This window comes from Lactuca sativa, mitochondrion (genome assembly GCF_002870075.4).
Source record: "Lactuca sativa cultivar Salinas mitochondrion, complete genome".
In the NCBI taxonomy this organism is placed as follows: Eukaryota; Viridiplantae; Streptophyta; class Magnoliopsida; order Asterales; family Asteraceae; genus Lactuca; species Lactuca sativa.
The window spans coordinates 337,759-345,000 of NC_042756.1; the positions used below are offsets into that span (position 1 = coordinate 337,759).

General features: G+C 46.4%; 1 non-coding gene across 1 annotated transcript; it reads left to right on the forward strand.

The window, feature by feature from the left end:
- The first annotated feature begins 1,749 nt into the window (after positions 1-1,749).
- On the forward strand, positions 1,750-1,821 carry trnE-TTC. The gene has a single exon. It is a non-coding gene; the product is annotated as a tRNA-Glu (tRNA).
- The last annotated feature ends 5,421 nt before the right edge of the window (positions 1,822-7,242 follow it).

The following is a 7,242-nucleotide window of genomic DNA, read 5'->3' on the forward strand; positions in this document are numbered from 1 at the left end:
GATTAAAGAGAGGGGCCGGGCGGGCAGTAAAGGCTCATTTAGTAGACAGCGAGCGAGCAGCAAGCACCTACTCCTATCAAAATGAAAAGCAGCAAGCTGAACTTGAATTGAAGAAGCGAGCCTCTATCAGAGAAAGGAAAGCCGTTGCGCGTTAGCGCATCCGTTTTCTTGCTCGTTAGCGCCCTTCCTTCAGCTGGCTTCGCCTTATCTATTCATCTCTTTTTTCAAATGGAGATTTAGGGATCTCTCTTGTTCATAGATCTTGAAACCAGATCTCTCCCCGGAAGAACCAACACTTAAAGGGTGTAAGCAACGGAAGGTTCTCACCCTGTCCCCGGCATTGTTCTCCGACGATGTCCCCTGGGCGAAAGGGGACACCATTCTCTTTCTTTCTTCAATCGTTCCGATCAGGACAAGTGGGTTGGTTCGTTTCGTCCTCCTATCTACGCAATTCTCTGTCTTCGTTCGTGATCATGTTGGGCGAAAGGTAGTTGTAGAGGAGCGGCTGTGAAAGGGCTCTTCCCCCCTTTCATTGAAGTAGGGAGGGCTTCCTTCCCCACCATTCCGGCCTCTTATTGATAGGGATTTTACCGATGCTGAAGGTAGCTTGCTTACCAAGCCACCCACTTGAGAAGCTGGTCGCTAGAAAGAAGCGACGAGGAAGCGAAGCTGTCTACGAAGCTTTGCTTCTCCCCCTGTAGTCGTAATACTAGGCTCGTCGCTACTTTGATTCAAAAGGTAACCGATGGTTCCCGACTTTCTCTGGTTTCCGCAACCGTAACCATTTTTCCGATTACATAAACCTTTTTTTTTGAATAGCGAGACGCTCTAAAAAAAGTGAAGGATAAGCAACCATTCTAGAAGCGGTAGCTTCCCGCCTCCTTCATTCCTACTGCCTCCTTCGGTGAGAAGTTCCCTTCCTTTTTATAAAAAAAAATGCCTGATTGGTCTGCTCAGCAAACGTACAAAGTGGACCGCTGTTTGGCTGACCCCCTTCTTCCCATTCGGGTTGGGTTGACCCATAAGTACAGTAAGAAGGAATGGAACCGCTTGAGAGTCGTCTGAAGTTCACACTTGGGTAAAGACGACTTACTTTGGAAACGGAACACGAACCAATTTAAGCGATTCCGGCTTCTTATTGAGCGTAGCGAAATCAAGGTTTATGAGAAAGTCAGCGAAGTTTCTATGATGTTCTACCTTTGCGTAGTCTCGGTCCACAGTGACAGTGGAAGGCTCCGCACCTGAGCCTCGTTAGACTCAGCAGAAGTGTAAGGTGTAAGTGAAGAGAATAGAAGAGATGAAGTCCGCCCCTTAGCCTAGTCTATATCCACAGCTGACGCAACTCCGTACCGACGTCTCACTACTACTTAATTGAATTAATTAACGGCTAAACTTTTTCATAACCTGAGCTTTCCTTAACCAGTTGACCTTACTTCGTAACCTTAGCCTCCCTTTCTTTATAGTTCGACTAAGTGACTTCGTAACCGAAACCTACTTTTTTTCTTACTGTAGCATAGGCCTTCGCCACTTCAAACGGGCGCTTCGCCCCTCTTTTTTTTTATTAGAAAGAGCGGGGCCTTACTTATTCAGGGGGGTGGGGGAACCCGTAGGAAGGGGGGACGAACCGCCGAATTTACATCTGAAATCGCCAACATGAACACAAACGAAATCTTTAATTTCGTATAGAAAGAAAACGAACCACTTCTCTTCTCGGAGCCCACGGAGCGGTATATGAAGAATGGCTTTTTGGTCCCTTTCGTCCAGTGGTTAGGACATCGTCTTTTCATGTCGAAGACACGGGTTCGATTCCCGTAAGGGATAGGTACTCATTCCCGGCCGCTTTCAGTTAGTGTTCATTGCTGAGTGATCGCTCGCTATCTGGCTGGAAAAGGTGGTCCGGAAGCTTCCTCTCTCCCAGCAAGCAAGATGAGATCACCACTTCTCTCGGACTTCCTTTACTTCGTAACCTTAGCTTTAGATGTCCTTTCATAGATTATCGAACCTCCGACAGACAGAATATCCATGCATGCGTTCTTTCTCTCCTCCCCTCAGCCATAGAGTCATCTTTCCCCCCTTTTTTTTTCTTTCTTTTTTTTTTTAGGCATTGAACCCCACCGCTCCGTGGGGTGCTGAGTGGTGTCCTCCCCTCCCTAATACCTAATACATAGTTCCGTCTATGGAGCCTAAAGCTTCAACCATGGCATAGCAGTAAGCAGTAAGTTGGCCTAGTCTCTCGCCCAGCCTTCGCCTTCTTCAGTGGCCAAGTTGAAGCGTTCAACGGTTCTTCGGCCTACCACCTTTCTCAAGGTTGAGCTTGTTTAATTGAAGCTAATGCTATGCTGCCCTTCCCTTGTTCAAGAGAAAGCGAGGACTTTCTTTTAGCTACCGGCCCAAACAAAAGAGATTAGCCTCTTGATCGATCGATTGATTGGATCGAAGTACGAAGGGCTTGATTGAAGTGTGAGATCAGCCCAAGACTAAGGCCGAGCAACTAGCTGCTGCAGGATTGGACGTCTATCTATCTCACCACGCTCCCCTACTCCTATAAAGGCCGGCAGAAGGAAAGCTCGTTACCGCAGCGCTCGTTCACCCCTTCGGCTTCTTCCATTCAGGTAGTTTTTTTCTTATTGGCAAATAGCGTCTTGAAGTGAAGCGAAGGCATTATTGAAGGAAAGAGATGGCGGGTCGGTCAAGTGCATTCGCTATTCGATTCCATCCTCGATCCCACCAAATTTAGATTCAAAAGTTTGTATCTCTTCTTTACTTTTAAGTGAGAAGGGGGTGACTTCTCTATGTCGCCGTCTCATCAATGAGCGTAGATTGATAGAGATGGCTTTTGTGCCGGTCAATCTGTATCCCATTCTTCAGGTATAGTTTTCTTTGATCACAGATCGACAGTCCTTTCTCCCCCTTTCGTCATAAGGCGTGGTCTGACTCTGAACCATTCCTGTGTTTAGGTCCCTACTAAGCATAATTCGTAAACTATGCAATGGCTATTTGAAGACTTTTTAAAAAGTTTCTCGCAAAGCAAAAAAAATTGAAAACGACCTTACGAGGTAATGCTGAGTTAAACTACTCGTGTTAGCATGGAAGTCAGCCCGCTGATTCCATTCTGCTACTAGGGTTCCAAACCTTCCCCTTAGCTCTATAAAGACCTTTCCAACTCAAGAGATGCTAAAGCTATTGTTAGTTGGTCTTTCTAAGTCGGAAAGAGGGCTTTGGGCAAAGAGCAACTCGAAAGTACTTGACTTCAGTCCCAGTACTGAAAGACGTGACTTCAGGAGTGGATTTCGGAAGGAAAGACTTCGTTTACTTCCTGCAAATTGCTTATGTAAGAACTAGTAGAAAGAAAGTAATTTTGAACTAAATAAGGCAGCATTGATAGACCGTTGAATGAGAATGCTTGAGTGGGAATCGTCTTAGCAACTGGCTATAGACATGACTAAAAGCCGCCGGGAGAGGAGAGACAATCTTTCATGAGAGAGGGACGAGCGAGTGAGAGATTGGGAAAAAAAGAGGTAGGCCTTCTGAGCGGTCATTTAGGGGCCTTGTTAGCGAGCCATCATTCTTCCCTAAGCTGCCAGAGTCCGATCGAAGCGAGCAAGAGATAGAGGAATCATCGCTCATAGATGTGAATTGAGAAAGCAAGCCCTAATTCTTTTTCATCTCCTCGGGCAAGACCAATTATAAGTCGACGTCTTAACCTGACTTCCTAAGCTCAGTTGATTGTTGAAGCAGTAGCTCTGGATCGAGAGCAGGATGCTTACCGTGGGTATTCTTAAAAGGGGAAAGGCTTTTTTTATAGAGAGAGGTATAGGAGAATGGAAGACCAAAGAGACCCAACTCATATCGTACCAAGAACTTGCCATTGACCTGATCAAGCGCTTTAGGGAGATCACCTTCACCCATGTTCCGAGAATAGAAAATCGCTTGGCTGACTCGCCAGCCCTTATGGAATTCATACTCAGCCGCTCTAGTACACATGCTAGTACACCGAAGCACAGAGTCGCTTGTCATCGACATCCGAGCCACAGAGAGCCCTTCCGCCGAACGGGACTCATTTCTCTTCTTGGATGAAGACTATCGGGAGTTGGAACATGATGAACTATCACCAGTCAAGACGAGGAAGATTACGAGGACGATGGGAACCATGGTATTATTCTTTCTACAATTACCTCAAGACGGGTTCATACCGGAGTACGCCACTCGTGGTCAGAGGAGAGCCCGGAGGGAACTTTCCCGACGATTTGTGATCTTGGGAGATGTCCTTTACAAAAGGTCACTCGCCCTTCCGAAATAAGGAGCACACATTGTTGAACAAGCTCATTCAAGTGGGTGCGGAGGACACGTCAACAGCCAAATGCTTGCCAAGAAAATCATGAGGCAAGGCCCCCTATTAAAAGTAAGGGTGTCAAGAGATGTCAGAAATGTAAACTCCTTTTATCTGATGGAATTTTCTTTCAAAATGCTGCATCATGTCGAATGGCGGGTCCATCGTCTATCCCCAAGGTAAGACCCCGAATGAAAAAAACGTACCTTCGAAGGCATGATTGCTGCGATCAGGAGCTGCTTAACATCATTGAGAACAGGAGATCAGAAGATTTGGTGGAGGATAAAGTCAAAAGTGAACCAACACTGGGATCTGATCATAGCCGCCGTGAAGTGTTTGGATGCAAAGGCGATGGTTTTTAGATTCGGCAAACATGAGATGTGTCCTGCACGAAGTACATCGAATTTTGGAGATATCCCGTAATGTCCTTTTTGTACCTAGATAAGGACGACCTCGAGAGAGCAGACGACCAGTAGAGTAGGTGCTCCATCTCGTTCCTGCTGCGTAGGTCTAAGGTAATTCACAGTGCTAGCAGATCAGAAGGAAGTGGGCCCTCACCCTTCTCTAATCTAATAGGGGCAGTGCTACCTATAGAACGGGAATGTTCATCCTCTCTTAAAGTCCGTTATGGATTTCAAGTCGGGAATAGAGCTGTGGTAAGCAATATAGATCGCCCCTGACTCTCTCTCTATAAAAAAAAGCCCTTCTTAATTCTTAACTTAATAAGGCTTCGGCCCTATGGAGTAAAGGGAAGTGCAGATCTGGAGTGTTTGGACGATAAATAAAGGCTTTGCAGCAAGCGGAGTTGTACCGAAATTGAATTTTCCGGGCATACGAGAAAAGAGTCCAGCCGAGCATATTTGTTTGCTAGTTTCTTGATCCCGGAAATCTTGTACTCAGAGTCACGGATAAAGTGGACTACCCAGCTTGATACTTGGTGGATGACCCCCCGTTCTTTCTAGTGGCTTTTTCCCGTCCCTTTTGGGACCATTCACCCTTTTCCCAACCAAGCATAGGTAGAAGCCCTCTTTCCCATACACAACGACGGTTCCAAGCAAGATGAATAGTTTATAGTCGACTCAATATCGGCGAAATCCCCCCATTTAATATCTTTAGTACCGATTCTCTTGTAGTGCACCCTTCATCGAAAGAGTAGGCGGTTGAAAGACCCACCTCTGAATAAAGCCTTTAGGTTGGGAGATCTCAAAGGGGAACCTCGCTTAGCTTATCAGTCCCTGTATTATTCAACTCATCTGTCCACTTATCTTGTCCAAAGCAGAAGGAATTTTGCAATCCTTTGTTTCGAAGGTAATCCGCCAGTCTCTAGACTGGAAAAGATTCAATCCACTTGTTGGCCTGCTTCTATGTCCTGTAGCTTCTAAGGCATTAGCTTCAAAGGGGCTTGTTGGCCCCCTTCTTAGCTCTTGATGTCTGCTTTAAGCTTCGTCGAATAAGGCCCTTACAACATCTTATGAGAAGGGCCTCTCGATACAATTTAAGGCCAGTTGCGTACTTGCTAGAGACGGATTCCGCCATTCCCTGAAACATCAGGGCCCAGAAAAAGATTTGGATGTGGATGATAGAGAGCTTTTTATATATCCCCAAAATGAGAGCTATTAGATGAGAAGAGACTTCGCGCCATGGAACATGCCCAGGTCTACCAGAAAAGGGGCTTTCAAGTGAATTAAAAAATAAGGTAATATAGAGAAAGGTCAACATAGGAGAGAAAGTCTTGAAAAAGATTATTTCCGGACGTGAGCCTCGCCCAAGAGGGAAACTCCATTTTGTGCTCGATCTCTTCTGTCATGCATCATGGCTGGGTGAGTTGTCCCATTGCGAATGAACCTCCGTGCTTCCAATCTGGTCATGCACTTCTTTAAGATGTGGAACCTGGGAGCTTTCCTCTTATAAATAAATAGGGCTAAATCTTTCGTAGGGGGGTAAGGATGGTGCCGAGGTCTTAATAGAAAGGGGTTGATAGTCCCGTCTGCTAGGCTTTTCCGAACTTCCCTTCGCCTTTCTCTCTCTTAGTTAAGGGGGTTTCAGAGAATCATCCGAACGAGATACGGTTGTCAAATGGGGGAAGAGGAACGAGAGGCGTCCCTAAGCTTTCCGGCTCACTAGTAGGTGACGAGGGTATTAAAAAAAAAGGGCTCATTTCACCTGCCCATGCATTCGTTCGGATTCTTCCTTCTTTACCTTTTCAACCCACCCTTACTAGCTAATAGGGCTTACTAAAAAAGCGAATTTCCCTCTTCCTGGTAATGAATTAAGCGGCAGCGAGGAGGTCCGGTTCCATAGCGATTTCGTCTGCTTTTGGAACTTAGATTCCTAGGGACAAAGAAAGTGACTTCGGACTTTTGAATTCTCAGAACCTCCTTCGAATTCAAGAACTTGAGAGGGTCTCACAGGCATCTCTCTTCGAGCGGCAGTGCAAGCTCGGATGGTGTTAGCGCTGGCAGAAAGTCCTGGATTAGTTTGTACCGGTGTAGGTCCCTGAGTGGTGACTTGTCCCCCTTGATGTTGTGGCATTGGATTAGTCTAGATCCCCAGTAGCTTCAGTGACATTGGCGGCTTTAAGGTATGCCTTAACTTCGTTCCAATTGATAAGATTTTCATCTAGATGACATCACGCAAAGTATGACACTCTTCGATGGTACGGCCTGCGTATCGGTGAAATGGACAGAACTTTGAATAGTCGAGACCAGGAGGCCAGGGGAGTGGTTGATCTCTGGGCAGAGAAAGGGTTTTACAGGTCAGAAGGATGGAGAATAGGGTAGGAATGGGTAGGGCTAATGGCGGGTAGTGAGCTCTATTGGGTCCCCAGGGTCGCTTGGGAGCACCTTGTTGCTGCTGAGGATCATAATTGGCCGGAGGCGCAGCGTTGTTATAAGCGGGTCTGGGCGGAGCTT